The sequence below is a fragment of the Microtus oregoni genome, unplaced genomic scaffold, assembly GCF_018167655.1.
Source record: "Microtus oregoni isolate MIOR12 unplaced genomic scaffold, Mior012 000028F_ref0000031, whole genome shotgun sequence".
Classification (NCBI taxonomy): domain Eukaryota; kingdom Metazoa; phylum Chordata; class Mammalia; order Rodentia; family Cricetidae; genus Microtus; species Microtus oregoni.
In genome coordinates this window covers 19,460,202-19,478,607 of record NW_024543087.1, presented here as the reverse complement: position 1 = coordinate 19,478,607, position 18,406 = coordinate 19,460,202, and positions in this window count along the sequence as shown.

Genomic DNA, 18,406 nt, shown 5'->3' with positions numbered 1-18,406 from the left:
TTTGTTTTGTTTTGTTTTTCGAGACAGGGTTTCTCTGTAGCTTTGGAGCCTGTCCTGGCACTAGCTCTTGTAGACCAGGCTGGCCTCGAACTCACAGAGATCCACCTGCCTCTGCCTCCCGAGTGCTGGGATTAAAGGCGTGCGCCACCACCGCCTGGCTTACTTTTTACTTTTTATACATAATCACCCATAGATCTTCCCCCCCCCCTTTCTTGTGCTTACTTACACAATTGTCTAAATAACATGCCCTTTCCACGGAATTTTTGTAAAAGGCTTCCTAGTTTCCCAGGACATTTGCAAAACGTTAGCTTTTATTTGAGTTTGGAGACACAACAGATCTTGTCTGCCTCGTGTAAAACGTTTCTATTTTTAACATTTTCTTGTTTTGTGTATATGCCTAGATGCACGTGTGTTCACGTGTGTGCAAGTTCACTCACTTGTGTATACAGGTGCACATGCGCATGTCTGCATGCATGTGGAGCCAGAGGATGGCCTTGGGTGTCATTCCTCACGAGTTGTCCACATCATTTTTTTGAGACAGGGTCTTTCACTGGCCTGAAGCTCTTTGATTAGGCTGGGCTGGCCGGCCAATGAGCCCAGGAATCTACCTCAGCACCCGTGTCACAGATGTGTACACCATTGTTTTATTTACTTACTTACTTATTTTTTAATGTGAGTTCTGGGGATTGAACTTGTTCTTGCAAAGCAAGTACTTTGCTGACTGAACCGTCTTATATTTATTCTTTTTCCTCCCCTCCTCCTTCCCCTTCTTTCTCTTCTCCTCCCCCATCCCCTCTTTGTCCCCCTTCTCCTCTTCTCTTCCTCTTTTCCTCCTCCCTCCCTCCTCTTCTTCCTCCTCTTACCCTCCCCTCTCCCTCCAATTATTTGAGCAACTTGAAAGCAAACTGTTTTCCCACTGGTCGCAGTAAATCCCCGTGGCGATGACTTCCGTGGGAGTGGGAACGAGGTGGCGGGCGGAGCAGGAAAGCACATGCCTGTCACTGTGGGATGGGATCTGGGAATTTAGGAGACACCACAGAACTCCTGTGAAATTTTCTCCACTCTCAGAGGTGCTTTTCCTGAGAGGCAGGGCTGTACTGCCAGGATTCTTATCTCTCCCTCCCTCCTCTGTAGGTGTTTTATGGCAACACTGTTTCTCTCTCTGCTCTCGGATCAGGAGCCCCATAAATCTTATCAATGAATCCTTTTGGCAGGTCAAATTGCTTCCCATTTGGGATCCAGGTGAAAGCAAGCTACTCACTGGGCAGCACCAGCGTTGTGCCAGGGTGGGTCTCGGAAAGCACCTCTACGGTTCTTCTTGACAGCAGGAGTTAGCGGGGAGCTCAGAGGTAGTTACCTAGAGACTGCTAGTGAGATATGCAATCTTTTAAGAAGGTATTTATTCCCCTTAGACATTTGTCAGGGTGTCAGGGCATTCATAAACATTGGAGGAAGGGAAAAGAGAAATTACAGCTAATTATCTGAAGCTCTGTGAAAGAAGGGGAAGTTTAGATGTGAAGAAAAGAATTCCTTTCTAGTCTTACTGCCCCACAATGAGGGTAGCTACAGGCAGTTACAAATCTGCAGTCACGGCTGAACCCAGGTTGACTAAAGCCAGGCCAGTGAAAAATCATCTTTATAGGACTATGTGTCTTTTCTTAAAAAAAAATATTTATTTTATATATCAACCACAGTTGCCCCTCCCACCCCTCTTCCCAACCCTCCCCCCTTCCCCTAACCCACTATTCACTCCTTTAAAAGGGTAAGGCCTCCCATGGGAAGCCAACAAAGCCTGGCATATTAAGTTGAGGCAGGACCAAGCCCCTCCCTGCTGCATCAAGGTTGAGCAAGGCACCCCACTATAGGGAATGGGCTTCAAAAAGCCAGCTCAGGCACCGTGGATAGATACTGGTCTCACGCCTGGAGTCCTTCAAACAGACCAAGCTACACAACTGCCTTTGCTTCTTGTCTCCAGCCACGTGTGTCTTCGAAGTGGTGGTTGTGTTAGAGAACGTGGCTTCATGGTCTTGCCTGCTGTGTTGGGGGTGGGATTCTTGGGCCAGTACATGCATGGTTTTCTGGAACCATCCTGGTTTTGTCTGTGGCAGAGGGGCTAGGCTGGGATACTGTACAGCTTGGAGAAAGCCAAGGCCAACTAGTTCCATCTGGGGAGTGTTCAGCTGGCTAATGGCTACTGTTGACATTTTTTGCATTTGTGGCCAGTAGTCTGGTCTTTTTGGCTGCACTAGGTTTCCCTGTTAACTTAGTTACCAGCTTCCTGGGGTATGGTTGGTGCCCTTGTGCTCTAGTGGGAGCCACACTCTGTAGTTGCCTAGGTGGGACTCCCAGGTTGACTTTCAGGAGATAAGTGAAGCTGTTGAGGCCATCCACCGGAGCAGAAGGCAGCTTTGGGGAGTCATCAGAAGCCTTTGGGGAGTCAGCAGAGGTCTTTGGGGAGTCAGCAGAGGTCTTTGGGGAGTTAGCAGAGATCTTTTCCCATTGTCTAATTTTATGTGGGGCCAAGGGGCTCACTCATGCAAACTAAGACACATGTATCCCAGCATTGGCGGTCCGACCTAGACAGCATTTTCTCCTTAGGACATTTCCTTGACCCTTTCTTAACACACTGATGATGTCTAGTCTGAGATCCAAAGAAGGGAACTTAAGGTACATCTTACTGCCTTCTCTCTCTTTGTTCATTCTCCCAGTCCACAGTTTAGGGGGGGAAGAGACTTGGATTTTTCACTTCCTTAGCATTGAAATTTCTCCTACCTGAGGGCAGCCTCATGGAGAGCCACCAAATACTCCAAAGTAATCCTGTGGTATTTCACTGAATGTGCAGTCCCTAGGTGCACAGTGGCATCACCTGGGGATTTGTGGGCAATGAGGTCTCAGGCTCTACCTGGTTCTCATGGATCAGAACCTACGCTGTAACAATGTCCTAGGTGACTTGGGTACGCATCGAGATTTGGGAAGCACAGAGGTAGAGGAACATGTATGATTAGCTGACTTAGGCTTAGCTCTTACTAAGTTGGGGAGTTAAAGAGATTTAGAAAATTCCCTCTCTCCTGAAAAAGCTTGCTTCTATAAGCCGTTAAGTTGTTACAAAAATCCCATTTTGGATCCATGAAGCTGAATATTAACAGTTTTTCCTTTTATATTCTTGGTACAGCCACCAGTCACTTTCTCTAGGGAAATAAGCATTTCAGATCGATCAGGGCGAGTTCAGTGTGAGGAAATAAGGGAAAGATGCTCAGTCATGCTAAAATTATTTGTTTAACATTTGGAAAATAAGGAGAAGAAACAACGAGAGAAGAGATGAGGAAAACGCCGAAGTTCGTCACTATGCAACTTGTTATATTTGAATTTTTCTTGTTTATCTTTACCATGGCACTGAGCAGCTTGTTAGTAGGAACCTGAGTTAATTGATTTGTGTGGCTATATCTTATATATCTTAAAGCTTGTTTAAGATATCTTAAAGTAGGAGCATTTCACAGAAAAACTAGTTTTGGAAATGCTGTGAACCACATAATCCTCTTGCATACACACAGTAGACATTGTCATGAAGGGGTTGCCAAGTTCTGCCAAGAAATCCCTCCAGTTTACCTGTTGCTATCTCACGAGTTATCCTCTAGCATGCCGTACACTGTGTGTTCTCTACACAAATTTTAGAATATTTTAATCTAAAATCAATCTCTTGTATATGATCATCAAATCTGTTTGTGCTGTCTCCAAGCTCCTTCTGGCAGATCTTCCCTCATGCAAATTGACCAGTGTACCTTTCATGTCCCAAGCTTAGATGTGCCTTATATGTTCCCAGCCAGTTCAGAAGCCACCTTAGATGTTTCTGCTGAGATATCCCCGATAGTGAGTTCCATTGGATGAGAAAGAACCTGGCACCTCTCACACACATCCTAGCACGGGCTCTCAGGTTAGAGTCCTGAGATTCTGACTGACCAGTACGCGATTTGGATAGTTCCCATTGTAAATCTACCCCCTGAGTTGGCCATAGACATCTAGTGAGAACTGCAAGAGGCAAAGGCATGGTCTTGAAAATCAAGAAAGACACATAGTCTGCAGAGACTTGCTGTGTCCTTTCTTTGTGTAGTCTTGGAAATGCTTACAAATTATGTGTGATATCATATAGATAAGGCACATAGATGGATGCTTAGACTGAGGTCTAGAAGGTTCTTTCCATTTTTTTTTTTTTTGCAATGGGAAGGGGCTTAGGTGCACGCACAGAAAATAATCTTCATTCTATGGCAATACTTCTAGGCTAGAAGAGCTTCATGTATGTTCTATGCAACTAATTTTAATGACTATTAGAAGAAATTATTAGTCTTGCCTGTGTTCAAAAGAGTTGTGAATTTCTGAGGATGGGGGTGGAAGTATTGGTGTGGTCATGTTGCATGAATTCTAATTGGTCTTAATAACAAAAACCCAGAGCCATATGTAGTGGCAAATGCTGAAAGATCTGAGAGAGAAAGGAGAAAGCCATAGCTAACTCTTACCTTGTTAACTCCTCAGCTGAAAATGGCCGAGCTCCTGCCTCCTCCTGCCTCCTCCTGCCTTGTATTCCCCTCTCTGCCCAGCCATATCACTTTCTGTCTGTCTGTACAGACTTCCATACTTCTATGGTTAACTAGTGACTAACTCCACCCTCTGATCTTTAGGTACACTTTGTTAGAGCACAAGTAAAATATCATCACATTTCCCCATTTTTGTCAAAAATAAAAAAGGTTATAACTGATATAAGAAAAACTCTATACAGTAAGTAAAATAACGATGTACAATATATACAGGCAATAAATACATCAATGATATCTACTCCATTAGCAAATGACAAATTCAGAGAAAATACTTCATATCTATGCTATGATGATGAGTCGAAAAAGTTGCACCCAATTCACTTTCTATTCTAACTTGCATTTTACCAAAATTATCTTTTAATCTCTCTCAACTTTATACACATTATACCTCTTTAGGGAATTTCTTTTCTGAATCTGGTAACATGAAAAACTATAACTATCTAGTCTTCAACTCCATCAGAGACCCAAGAAAGAAATAACATTACCTGAGTAAGCAGGAATTACAAGAAAGTGATTTCCAAAAATGTGAGATATGACAAAAACAGTTGCCTACCTGGACAGTCACCTGAAGTTCCTCTGCAGTGTTGGGGCATCCATCTTCAGCCTATAGCCCTAGCATATCTGACAGACTTTTCTGTGAAGCAGGATATTCTGAAGGACTTCCCTACCTTGTCTTGGTAAAGTTTGACAGTCCTTTCTTTTGTGTTCTGCTTGTCCAATTTGCACTGAAAACTGTCAGCAGTTGAGGCAAGAGCACTTTCTTGCCCAGTGGCTAACTTTCACCACAAAGAAAGAAAACTCCATGTGGAGTTTCTTTGATGCCCATCATCTTCTCTGAAGTAGATTGGTGCTTCCAGGAACAGACATATCTCATTGTCATATAAAATAAAAGAACCTATCCTATTAAAACATCTTAAATGACATATTCTGTAGAGTTCTGAAGTGTTTGAAGAAACCTGTCTATCTAAAATATGCCTCTGTTTGACCTTGAAAACATACCTAATATGGTCACAAGTTTGATTGTAATGACTAACTACTAACTTGTATTTCTTTATATCCTAATTAGCTGGAAATGATAACTTTCAAGAACTAGAGATTTGCATTACATCATTAAATGAGGTATATAGGTACAATACCTTGAATAATATGAGAAATGTATGTACACTATGTTCTAACAAAATTAATCTCAAGTTTGTATCCATATATAATATATTGGATATATCCAATGTAATATATTTAAAACAAGTAGTTGCTTTTTTTTGTTTAAAAGTAGCTTCAATAATCTACCTTTTTATCCTGTTTCTATATCCCCTCTTTTCCTTTTCAGAATAGATGCAATAATCTACCTTTACATCCTTTACTGAATGCTGGGAGGAAGAAGGCAGAGTCATAGAGAAGCCATGGAGTCCCACCAGAGACAGATGCTGGTTGGAATCTTGCTGGTAAGCCACAGACAAATGGCGATACACTGATTACTAGAAATGGGTTAAATTAAGAAGTAAGAGGCTAGCCAATAAGAAGTTAGAGCTAATGGACAAAGCAGTGTTTTAAATAATATAGTTTCTGGGTGGTTATTTTGGTTCTGGGCAGCTGGGATGAGTAAGTGGCCTTCTCCTACATCCCACCTCTTGTGAAGGTGGAAATTTTCCATATTTCCTTTTAATAACAAATATAGAAGAATTCCAAGCACTGGTTGATTCTTCAATATGCTCAGCATATAGCTGCTCCTGTACCAGCTGTTCTAAGGCCTGCAGTTTCTCTATTGTTAAAGGTCATTGCTTAACCCATACAGGTTTGTCCATCAACCATTTTAAAGGTAGTGCTATTGATGCCTTTAGAAGATCAGCAGCTGTTGTGCCGTGTTCTTGTACTACCTGAATGGTCAGTGACTGTTCTTTATAATACTGTCTAATAATTTCCCAGAAACATGTGTTAATTTATGGTTCATTTCTAAGACTGGGGGGAATGTTAATCTGAGTATTCCATTGCTGTAATAAATCATGTCCTCATGAATTCATTCTATGTTAGCCATATATGGCTTTAATTTTCCTTGGTCCCTCTAGCCCTATATATTCTACCCATCTTGTTCTCTGTTTTACCTGAGATAACATTCAATCCCTAAAAGCTGAACAATTATGTCCTGAAGAGGCCATTTTGGATGCCAAGATTCTGGTGCAATTATTGTTACATCAGCATCTGTGTCTACAGATGTCTTCAATGAGAATGTCATTTATTCATATTTTTAATTTTGGTCTTTGTTCACTTATAGAAGTTTGCCAAAATATTTGCTTTATGGTTTTTCCTGATTTTTTTTGTTCTTTCTTCTGTAGCTTTTCTGTTATCCAAAGCAGTATGATTTTTTATAATAGGCATTAGGTCTTTTAATTGCTCTGGAAAGGAGTTTCCTCCATGGTTACAGGAAATAACTGAACTGAATTTGACTTGGGTCCCAAAGAGTTTCCTGATGGCAAAGAATTACCTTGACTGTCCCTTGTTGATCTACGTTCATTAGTCCAATGCCTGCCTTTGCCACACCTTCTGCATAATCCAGAAGGGATGGTGTTGTGTTTGAATTATGCTTAGAAAAATCATTGTTTCTAGGGATGCCCTGTTTACAATACCTTTTTAGGTGACCATGTTTGCTGCAATTGAAACACTTGACATTTTGATTTTTCTTAAAACCTTTGGAAATCACCTCTCCTATCCATGCATCATCATGGTCATGAGATTCAATATTGATTGTATCTTGAATACATTCTTCCAAGGGTGCTGATCTTGCCTTTAATGGCCTAATTATCCTTTTGTATTGAGAATTAGCATTTTCAGCAGCCAGGTTCAATTATTGTCTAGCTTCTGAATTTGGTATCATTGTATTTATTGCTGAAGTCAATGTTTGTAAGAAATATATGAAGGTTTCCTTTGGACCCTATATAGCTTTAGTAAATGATTCAATTTTCTTTCCAACTTCTTCAATTCTGTCCCAAGCATTCAAAGCTGCTGTATGGCATAAATCCAGGGTGTGGTCATCATATAGAGATTGCCTTTGTACATCAGCATAATCTCCCTCTCCAAGAAGTTGTTCTATAGTCATGGTGCCTGATAGTCAATAGTCAGAGGTTTCTTTCTGGGTCTGTCCATATGTCCCTTATGAGTGAAAAGCTTTTCCTGCGAGGGCCTAGGGCAGTGAGGCTGCACCTGCTCTCCACCTGAGTGCACCTGTTCTTGGACTTCCCTTGCCACTGGGTGATGGAAATAAGACAAGGGCATATAGAGACTGTTGGCTTCTGGTCGTTGGGATGATAGCTGGGAAAACGTTTGCTATTTGTCTAATACAGATGATGGTAGTCTCTAAGACAACCACTTATCACTGTCATGGGAAGACAGTCAGGAACAAACTTAATGAATGAGTGAGGATATGTTCACCCAAACTTGAATTATAAAGCCAGACATGCACTTGACCCCTTGGGCCACAGTTTGCTGTTCTGGCTAAGTGTTTCTTTATTTTATTTAAAAATATTTGATTTACTACTATGTCTTTGTGTCTGTCTGTGTGTATCTGTGTTTGTGTGTATGTATATATGTATGATGTATGTAAGTATGGGCACACATGTGGTACAACGTTTCTGTGAAGGCCATAGGACAACTACTGGGACTAGATTCTCTTCTTGCATTGTGGGATTCAGGGATCCAACTCCAGCCATCAAACTTGAATAGTAAGTGCCTTTACCTGTTGAGCCATCTTATGGGTCCGTGACTTTTTGTAATTGGTGTACAGGGATGCATGAAGCCCTTGGAGATGAACTGTGAAACTACTATATATTTTTCAGATATTCCCTCTACAAAGCCACTCACAAACCTAGGACACAAACCACTAAATTTTCATGTTCTTCATCTGTGTCATATTTCTTCAATTTTATTTACAGACAGGACAAAAATTTTTGATGTTGATAAATTGGACCCATAATAAAATTGCCTCTATCTTGCAAAATCCTATGTTTATTTTTGAATTTTCTTTAAAAAATAGAATGTTGAGGAAAATGAGTAAGTAAAATGGATTGCAGTAGATTAAATGGTATAACTTGTTTGCTTGCAAAAAAAAAGTACATTAAATTTGCAAGGCCAGGGCAGGAGAGACAGCTCAGGTGGTAAAATGCTTGCTAAGCAAGCGTGAGGACCTGAGTCTTGTCCCTAGATCCCAGGTAAAATAAAACAAATCCGGGACCAGCAAAGCACACTAATAATCTCAGTGCTGGGGTAGAGGCAGAGGCAGAGATTGGAAGGTGCCTGGGCCTCTCTGGAGAACAAGTCTAGCCTACTTGATGAGCTTCAGGCCAATGAGACCTCATCCCGAAAACCAAGGTGGACAGCAACTGGACCACAACAGCTGGGGTTGACTTCTGGCCTCAACCCCTCCCCTGCAGGCAGCAGCACACACATGGCCATGCACACATCCATGCATACATACCTGCATACATCTGTAAGGTCACTGAAGCCAATACCTGTGTGTTGTAGAGGTATCCACCTACCTACCATTCCGTAGAACAGCTGGGATAAGCCTGGATATTGCTCTTCCCTAGTGAAGCCACACTGTCTGCACAGAGCCTTCCTGGTTTCTGTGCACTGGAACATTTTTAACTTTTTTATTTATGCTTTGTGTCTTTGACACCATGTATCTCGATCCCATTCATTTATCCATCCCTTTGTATCTGCTCTGTGCCCTTGCAACTCTCCTCCAAAAAGATAAAATAAAATTTAAGAGAGAATAAGGGGGAAAAAAAGGAAAATCTCCTCATGGAAGCTGCAGTGTGACAAATGATTCACACAGTAAATCCTTTTATCCAAATCTTTACTTGCAAGTGTTCATTGTGGAGTTGTTGATCTGGTTCGAGGCCTCTGGTTTCTGCTACACTATCGATGCTGGACCCTCACTGAAACTCTTCTTGGATATCCTGTTGTTTGTCTGTTGTCATGGAGATCATGCAGCTTTGCTTCTGCAGGACTGTTTCCTTCATGTGCTCCAGAAATTCATAGTTGGGGTGGGTCAACTCATAATCCTGGTTCTGGCCTGGGAAGTTTCAGGGTTGGCTGGTATACCAGCTCTCCCAGTCTTCATCACCAGGGTGAACTGGCTAGCATCATCCTAGCTAGTTCACCCCTTGCAGCGATGAACAAGGGGCAGGACAAGCTCCCCTGTGCCCTCAGGGTGGGCTCTCCCACACCTACACCACCAGGGCCAGCTCCACTCTGTTGCCCAGGTGAGGTGCAGGGGCTGCTCGCCTGAGTGCTGCAGCTGGTGAGGGGCAGGGCCAACTCTCCTCTTGTAACCTCATGGTCAGCTCTCCCACCTGCCATAGGCAGTGAGGGGCAGTGGGTAGGGGAGAGGGGTAGGTGATCTCTCCCTGCCCACACCGCCATATGGCAGATGAGGGGAGGGCCCAGATCTGTTATGTCTATGTTTTTGGGTTAGTTCACCACACCCCTGTCAATAGGGTCAGGTCTACTGTGCTGCACAGGTGAGGAACGGGCGACTTTTCTGAGTGCTGCCCTGCTAAGGGGGAGGGTCAGCTCCCTCATTCCTTGCAGGTGGTGAGAAGCAGGGAGTAAGGGGGACACCATGTGACAGCCGAGTAGTGCGGACAGCTCTCCTATGCTCATAACTTTGGAACTGGCTCACGTATGCCTCTGCCAACAGGGTTGACTCTGTTTTGCCGCCCGCTGAGGTGCAGGGTCTGCTTTTCCGAGTGCTGCTGCTGGCTGGGGGAAGGGTAGCTCTCCTAAGGTTATGACCTCAGTGTCAGCTCTCCTACCTGCTTCAGGTGTAGAGGGGCAGCGGCTGGGGGGGGGCGTTGGGGAAGAGGACCTCTCCTCCCCCCTCCCCCTGTTCCATGCCACCTATGGCAGATAAGGGGCGGGGTCAGATCTCCTAAGCTCACCTGTGTCCCTGTCAACAGTATCAGCTCCACTGTGCTGTCCAGACAAGGTGCAGGGCTAACTTTCCCAAGTGCTGCAGCTGGTAAAAAGGGGTGGGGCGGCTCCCTCGCCAGCTGGGGGTGGTAGGGGCAAGGGGGGAGGGCATCTTTCCCTCACCCCCACCACTACACCGAAGATGAGGGAGGCAGTACCAGCTATGCCCCTCTCACACCCTCAGGGCCAGTTTGCCCACCCATGCTCTTGTTCACAGGGTCAGCTCTAAGGTGCTGCCCAGGTGAGGTGGAGGACCATCTTTCCTGAGGGCTTCAGCCGATGAGGGGCAGGACCAGTTCTCTTTAGTGTTACAGCCAGGGATGGATGGGGCCAACTGTGAACAGTCCTATCCTCTCAACCTTTGGTGGTATCAGGAGCCTTGGACATGAACACAGACCACAGCTACCTCAGAGCCATGAACCCAGACACGGGCCCCAGCAGCAGCCCAGGCCCAAATATCACCATCACCCTGGGTGGCAACCATGCCACCCTCCTCAGCCCTCTCCTCATCACTTTTCCCTTTTATACCTCTGTCCACAGGAAATGAAGCCCCCCCCCACCTCTGTCTCCCATACCACACCATACACGGGCTCACTGTAATAGTACCCATCTGCTTGGTGCCATGTGGACCAGAAGGCTCATGTTTTTTCCTAGAAGCCCAAGGGTGGACTGCCCTGGACCTGCGTGTGGATCTCTTTGCCCCACTCAGTCTGTCATGGCGTGGGTTTGGTGGGTACATGCTTCCTCCTTGGAGCCTGGGGCTGCATTAGAACATTTAGTGGCCTTTACCTCCAAACATGGCCCAGATTCTTTTCATTTTGTGACTCACCTAAGTTTTGTGCCTGCAGCGCTTCTTACAGATAAACTGCAGGTGAGGCGCCGGAGCGAGCTGAAAGAGTTGAACATGAAAGCTTGCCCGCTGGTCGCGATCCATTTTGCTGTGGGCTCTGCCAGACCACCCATCATCTAACGCTAAAACTCTCCTAAACAAAAGGCCAGAGTGACAGCGGAGACTTGGCCAGCACCAGGTCTGTCACTAGCACGGGGCTGAATTCTCAGACTTGAGAAGACAAAAACGTCCCCAGAACCTCTGTCCCTTAGCATCACAGGACGTGAAGGTTCTCTTTCTCCAGGGACCGGGGAGGTGGGGAACGCAGGCAGAGAATCCTGGCTGATGATGTAAGAATCCCTTCTTCAGTTCTCTCCTATTGGCTCTCCTCAGCTATAAAACATAGTAATTAATTTTCTGTCTGATTTTTTTCTCCCCAGACTGTGTGTGCCTTTGAATCTTCTCATTTCAATGCTGGTATAAAAGCGTATCAGCTTGTATTCTTGAGGTCTGCCAGGGGAAAAAATATAGCAAGCCACAGTTTTGATTTGGAGAAAACATCTTTCTAAGGCAGAAGCTGAGATTCGTTTTATTCCGATTGGTTCTTGCGAGGCGGCTCAAGAATGAGATGAAGTCTATTGAACATGTTAAAGGCTTTGAGGGATTCAAACAAAGACACACGATGGATTATCATAATACTTTCTTGATTTCAGTTTTGTGAGAGTAAGTTGTGTGAACCCATTGGCACGGAGGAGTTTTTAAAAGCAGTTTTTGTATATCTAGAACTCATTATGTGCAATACACTGACAGGGCAGATTTTATTTGCCTTTATTTGGATGTTTCTCTGTCTCGCTGCTGTTACCAAGGGTTGGGATTTAATTGATCACTCTCGTTCTCAAGCTCTAGTGAGGAAGGTTGCACAAGCCATTCAACTCGTTGTATGCCTTTTGGCCACCCAGGTGTGTTTTCTGTGACCAGACCAGTGAAGCCCCATTAGACCGTCACTGAGGGTGGAGCAGAGGCAAGGGTTCTCCTCTGACTTGGGACTGGAGACAGTGCATGCCGCTCTCACGGGGATGCTAAGACTGAGGTTTATGCCTAAACAGCAGAGCTCAGAAACGGAGAGGAAGAAAGGCCTCTTCAAAGGAATACCCCCAAAGCCCTGACTAACAAATCTCATTGACAAACTCACTATTATTAGGATGTGAGACACATTTAAGGATGTTTCAATCTCATTTTAACATATTATTGTTTAGCTACTCCAGTTCTGGTGTTGGTTCTTAGCTTTCTTGTCTACAATAAAATCTCAACAGGTTTGCCAGCTATGAGAAGGGCAAGTTTAAGCCGGGTATGGTGGGGTTCTTTCACAGTGAGTTCCAGGACAGTACTGTCTCTGCAGCCCCACTTTGTCTGGAATGTGTGGCCTGCCTCGTCCTCTCAAGTGCTGGGATTACAGGTGGATGTCACTGTCCCTGCTTTGATTTTTGGTTATAGCGACAGCCTGAGATGTTTCTTCTGTTGCATCCTTTTATTTTGGCCAGAGACACCTGGTATAGAATCAATACAATCCAGAGTGTCTTTCTCCAGAGGCATTTTCATGGTCTTTGTGAAATGCAGGGTGTTGGAAGAGGGAGGATGAGGAGGAAGGTAAGCAGTAAACAGTAAGGAGAATATCCCTGTTCAGGCCATGAGTTTCACTGGGCAGTTTGCCTCATTTGCATCAGGCTTAGGCGGCAACTTCCTGGATCACCCACTGAGTGGACTTGCAGGGGCCTGGGACAGGGCTTCCTTTCCCCCTCACAAGAAGGGGTCCAAGGAGATCCAAGATTATTTCTCAGATGTGATGCTGTCATGAGAAGAGCCAACAGTTCTCATAATGTCAGAGTCATGCAATAGAGGAAAAGAGGGTGGCCAATGCACTTTTTTCTGATGCCAACACTGGGTATGCGCGATAAAGGCTTTGAATATCCTGGAGTCCCAAGGCTTATGCTGGAGGAGATAGAAGGAGACAGCTCTGAGGAGCTAGTGCTCCAAGTCTCCATGGTGAGAGACAGACACATCAGCATGACTCACGAGCCGACCAACAGGTACAGTGAGAGCAGTCACGCCCTCCTGAGCTCCTTCATCTCAGGGGAGTGTGCGCCGCTTTACAGCTCACTTTAAATCGGTAGTTTCTATAACAACGGCGCCAACTTAAACAATGCGTGCTTGTCTCTTTGTTATGGGGGAAACAATGCTTCAAAGGCTTTGTTCTGCTTTATTAATCGCTTTCAAGCCTGAAAAAGATGTTCTGACTCCGAGCTTCAGAGGGGGACCGAGCCTGCCTCACTAGTCAGCTCCATGGGTTCTGAATTACTATTTTGGGGCCAGAATTCAGCCACCTCTGGAGACCAGAAACTCATTCTCTTTGTGTAGCTGTGTAATTAAATGCATTTGACATCTACAGTCTGGGCTGAGACAGCTAAAACTGTTAAGATTCTCTGAGGAGGGATGGCTATTCACGGGCTCTTTAGTGGAGCGGAGGGAGGATGGGTCGGGTTGCGATGTAAACATCTCTAATCATAACCAAATGACCACAGGTATCAGGATCATTTTTGACTTTTCAAAAAGGCTTCTGGGTCTTGACTCAATCCATTCCAAATTAGAGTTCCTGAGGACGGGACCCAGGAATCCAGGCTTTGTAGACACAGCTCCTTACCTGTGTGATTCTGACGCCCCTTCCCCAGTGACTAAGCTCATGAACTTGGTTTCTTTTCTGGTAGCTGTGATAAAGTCCTCTGACAAAAGCAGCTTAATGGAGAAAGAACTTATTTTTTCTCTCAGTTCAAGGTACGGTCCACGAAGATGATGAAATTAAGGCAGGGGTGGTTGAAGCCGCTGGACACCTCACAGCCGTAGTCAGGAAACAGAGGGATGAGTGCATGCATGCCTGCACTCAGCTTGCTGCCTTCACCTTACACAATCCAGGATCCACAGCCCAGAGAATGGTCCTATCCACGGTGGCCATTCTTCTTGCCCTGGGAAATGTAATCAAAATAATCCTCTCTGGCATGCCCCGGGGCACATCTCCCAGGTAACCGGATTCTGCCAGGCTGACAGCACTCAGCATCACATGTATCCTTTGTCCCATTGCTGTCAACTTCAGTCAGGGGAAGACTGCTCCTATGCCCATCAAGAACAATCAGTCCCGGGGGCGGAAAAGAAAGGCACGCTGATATTTGAATTCTGGTGGATTTGACAATTTAGGGATGTGGTAATGATGCCGATGGTTTATGATCTTGTTTTTGTGATCTTGCAGGCCTTCAAAATTTATTCAACAAACATTTGAACATCTATCAAGTTCCTCCTATATTGTAGGCAATGCACTAGGGTCTGTAGGTTCAGGGAATAGACACGTTCTCTTTCTGAGTAGTCACAGTCTGACAGATTTTTTTTGTTGTTTTATTTTGCTTTACACTGTATTATCTACATAGTGTAGCTCAAAGATATTAAATAGTTTACACAGTTGGACTGGGAAATTCATAAATGGGTCACAGTTCTGACCCCATGACTTACTGTACAGTGTTCTTTTTAGTCTGCATTCTATCTGTTTAGATGAAATGAGACCATTTTAAAAAATAGTCTAGATGTTGGCACAGGCTTTAATCCCAGCACTTGGGAGGCACAGGCAGGTGAATCTCTGTTGGAGGTTAGCCTGGTCTACAGAGTGAGTTCCAGGATAGTCCGAGCTACATAGGAAGACTGTGTTTCAAAAGATGCCTCCCCCCCTCCAAAGAAAGAAAGAAAGAAAGAAAGAAGAATCAAAACAAAACAATCCATCTTAACCTGAACACGCTGAGAACTCCACAACTCAGCCAGTTTGGTGTCCTACACCTGTAATCCCAGCACTCAGGAGGTTGAAGTAGGAGGATTATGAGTTTGGAGTCAGCCTGACTGTCTTAAAAGATGATCTCAACAAAACCCTTAAATACCCAAACAGCAAAAGAACCAAAATGTTGGATCACAGGGGTGTGCAAACAATGAAGTCTTGGAACCAGAAGCAAATTTTATTCCAGTCACTGCAGGGGTATGGGCCAGGTGAGGAGGAGGAGGGAGGGGAAGGAAGACCTTCCAGCTCCTGGGACCACAGGTTCGGGCTATGACAATGGGAGTTGGTTTTGAGCTTCTTTTTAATTGGTCAAAGAGCCTTTACAACCTTGAGGTCAGGCTTAAGGTCGTGTTATATTTTAAGACTTACACCGTTTGAGTTTAGGATGTTAAGATGTCTGTGAAAGCCTATGACCGACACAGCTGCTTTTCGTTGCCCCTGAAAGAATGCAAGGCAGACGGTAGAGTCACATAGGGGGACAGTTAGAAGTGAAGGGAATACAATGCAGGGGGTCCCATAGAGGCAATAGTTAGAAGCTAATCTTTGTCCACTGTAACTGCCTAACTTGAAATTGCCTAGCTGATAGGGCAGGAAGCGATGGTTAAAAGTTTACCTTTTGGGGGAGGGAGTGGGAACTGTGATTAGTATGTAAAATGAGAAGACAGTTTAAAAATAAATGACTAAATAAAGCTTACCTCTGTACATAGTGGCTGCCAGGATGTCAGCTCTTTTTTAAAATACTTATTTATTTATTATGTATACAGTGTTCTATCTGCATGTATGCCTGCACACACACCAGATCTCATTATAGATGGTTGTGAGCCACTATATGGGTGTTGGAATTGAACTCTGGACCTTTAGAAAGATCAGGCAGTGCTCTTAACCTCTGAGCCATCTCTCCAACCCCTAGGATGTTAGCTCTTGAGACAGAAAGCAAAACAATTGTTGAAAGATAACAGTGACTATCAGCTCCAATTTCCCCAGAAGGTGTTTAGGCTTACAATTTTATTTTTTGGGCTCTTCACAAAATAACTCAGATTTTGCATATTTCCTCAGGTCCGTCTTTGGAAAAGAGCACACTGTTTTCTTTAGAAATATGGTGCTAGTCCTTTATGATGACCATGTTTAGGCCTCGAGACTTTTTTTTTTTTTTGAATAAAAGGAAGGTTCTTCAGAAGTTTTCCTAAGTAAGTCCCCTTAAGGTGTAAAGAAGTCTCAAGTACTAAAATAATGTTGACTAAGAAGAAAATGGATATGGGGCCATTTAGCATAGGACTTAGGAGGCCATTAGGGGCCCCAGGGGAACAGATCCCAGAGGTCAGAAGACAGGGAAGTGGATAGGACCAGGAAGAGGAGGCAGACTGCTGGTTCCAGTCAGACCATCAGGACAATTGGGCAGGTGAGTGGCAGAAGCAGAGCTAGCCAGTGAAACTAGGCTAAAGAAACAGAGAATGGAGAGCACAAGCAGGAATGGCCTGGAGATGGAGTTCCTTCCATACATGGAGGAAGGGCTTCTGTAGATGGATATTCCAGCCATCCCAGTGGGAAGACCAAGACTGTCCGAAGACAGCTGACTGGTGCCGAATCTCTGTCTAGAATTGGTCTTCGTGTTTGCTGTCTCTTAGATGCCAAAGGCTTTGTTTCTCTGGCTTCCTCTTGCTTCACTTCCCCAACCAGAACGGAGTATGAAATAACTCACCACAGAGATTTGCTGCCTGGGGAACCATGTGGAAATTTAGTAGTTTACATTGACATTTACCACATTAACTTAATTCCCAAACTTAAGAGTTGGAGACTTAGACTTAGGCTCAGGTATGTACCTGTACAGGGTGAGGAGTTGGTTTGGAGGTTCTAAGTCTGAGTTGTTGACTGAGATGTGGTGGGAACTGGACCACTTTGTGACAGGAGGCAGCGGGACATCAAGAGAGAGAGACATCAAGATTATCTTGTTAAAGTAGCCAGTTGTTGGAGGTCTGGAAACCCCTGTGGCCATGGGCTGCAGGTAATGAAAGAGAACCTGTGTGAACCCATGAGATCTCCCAGAGAAGATGTGGGCTAGCGGCTTGTGGATCTCAGGACTGACCTAACTCTCTCTCCTGTTTTCATTCTTGACAGTGTTTTTCTGTTCTCTGACCGACTGTCTTTATTTCTATCACCCATATGTTCCTGGTTCAGTGAGTTGGTCCAGCCATAAAAAGTCTCAGCTGACACCCTCTCTGGACTCAGATCCACATCTATAATTGTTATGGTTTTTGTCTCTTTAAGAGACAAGCACACCCACTCCTGGTAACACCTGCCCCCCCTGACATCTTGGATCTCTTACTGTCCCTCTTTTGGCACACGTGTGCCTCCCTGCTTACCCCACTTCTCTGTCTTTTTCTTCTCTTCTCCTTCTTACCCCCAACTCTCTCTCTCTCTCTCCCCCTCCTCTAAGTAATAAATATCCAATTCTATTCTGTACAATGTGTCTATGTGCCTTCTACCCACTACCTGCTCACACCTGCCTGGGACCGCTGGGAGCTGCTTGGGACTGGCAGCCTGGGACTGGTTGCCTGTGGGCCTGCCTGCCTACTGCCACCAGGGATGCGCCAGCAGTTCCCGCTACCAGCTGCTTGGGACCTGCCAGCCCTGCCCCCGCTGCTTGGGACCTGGGACCAGGACCCGCCGCCAGCTGTTCTGTGGGCCCGCTGGGGATTTTTAAAAAAATCATAAAAATAACAGTATGTATTTTTGTTAACAAGCAGGCTAGCCTGGGCTTCTCATTTGCATGGTATCTAGGAATGGTTCTAAGAAAGAATTCAGGTCTTTTCAAGTACAGGCTGGGAACTGGCCTGAACTTACTGTAGTAACATTCCACAGGCCAAGCAAAGCATGAAACCGGGTCAGACGCAGGAGGCTGTGATGTTAGCAGGAAGAACTGCCGAATCCTACTGCAGACAGGGATGGATACATGGGGGAATAATTGAGGCCACTTTCTGCAAAGAGCAGGCAGAGGCAACAAATCGGAACCTAAGTCACTTTCTAGTTTGTGCGGAAAATCAGCTCTTCCCCGAGAGGCCGTGTCTGTTCAGGCACCCACTGAGTGAACTGGAGGCAGTGCAGTGATTACTGCTTCCCTGTTTGGTCTTGAGTTTGGAGAGCAGGCTTCTTGGTCCT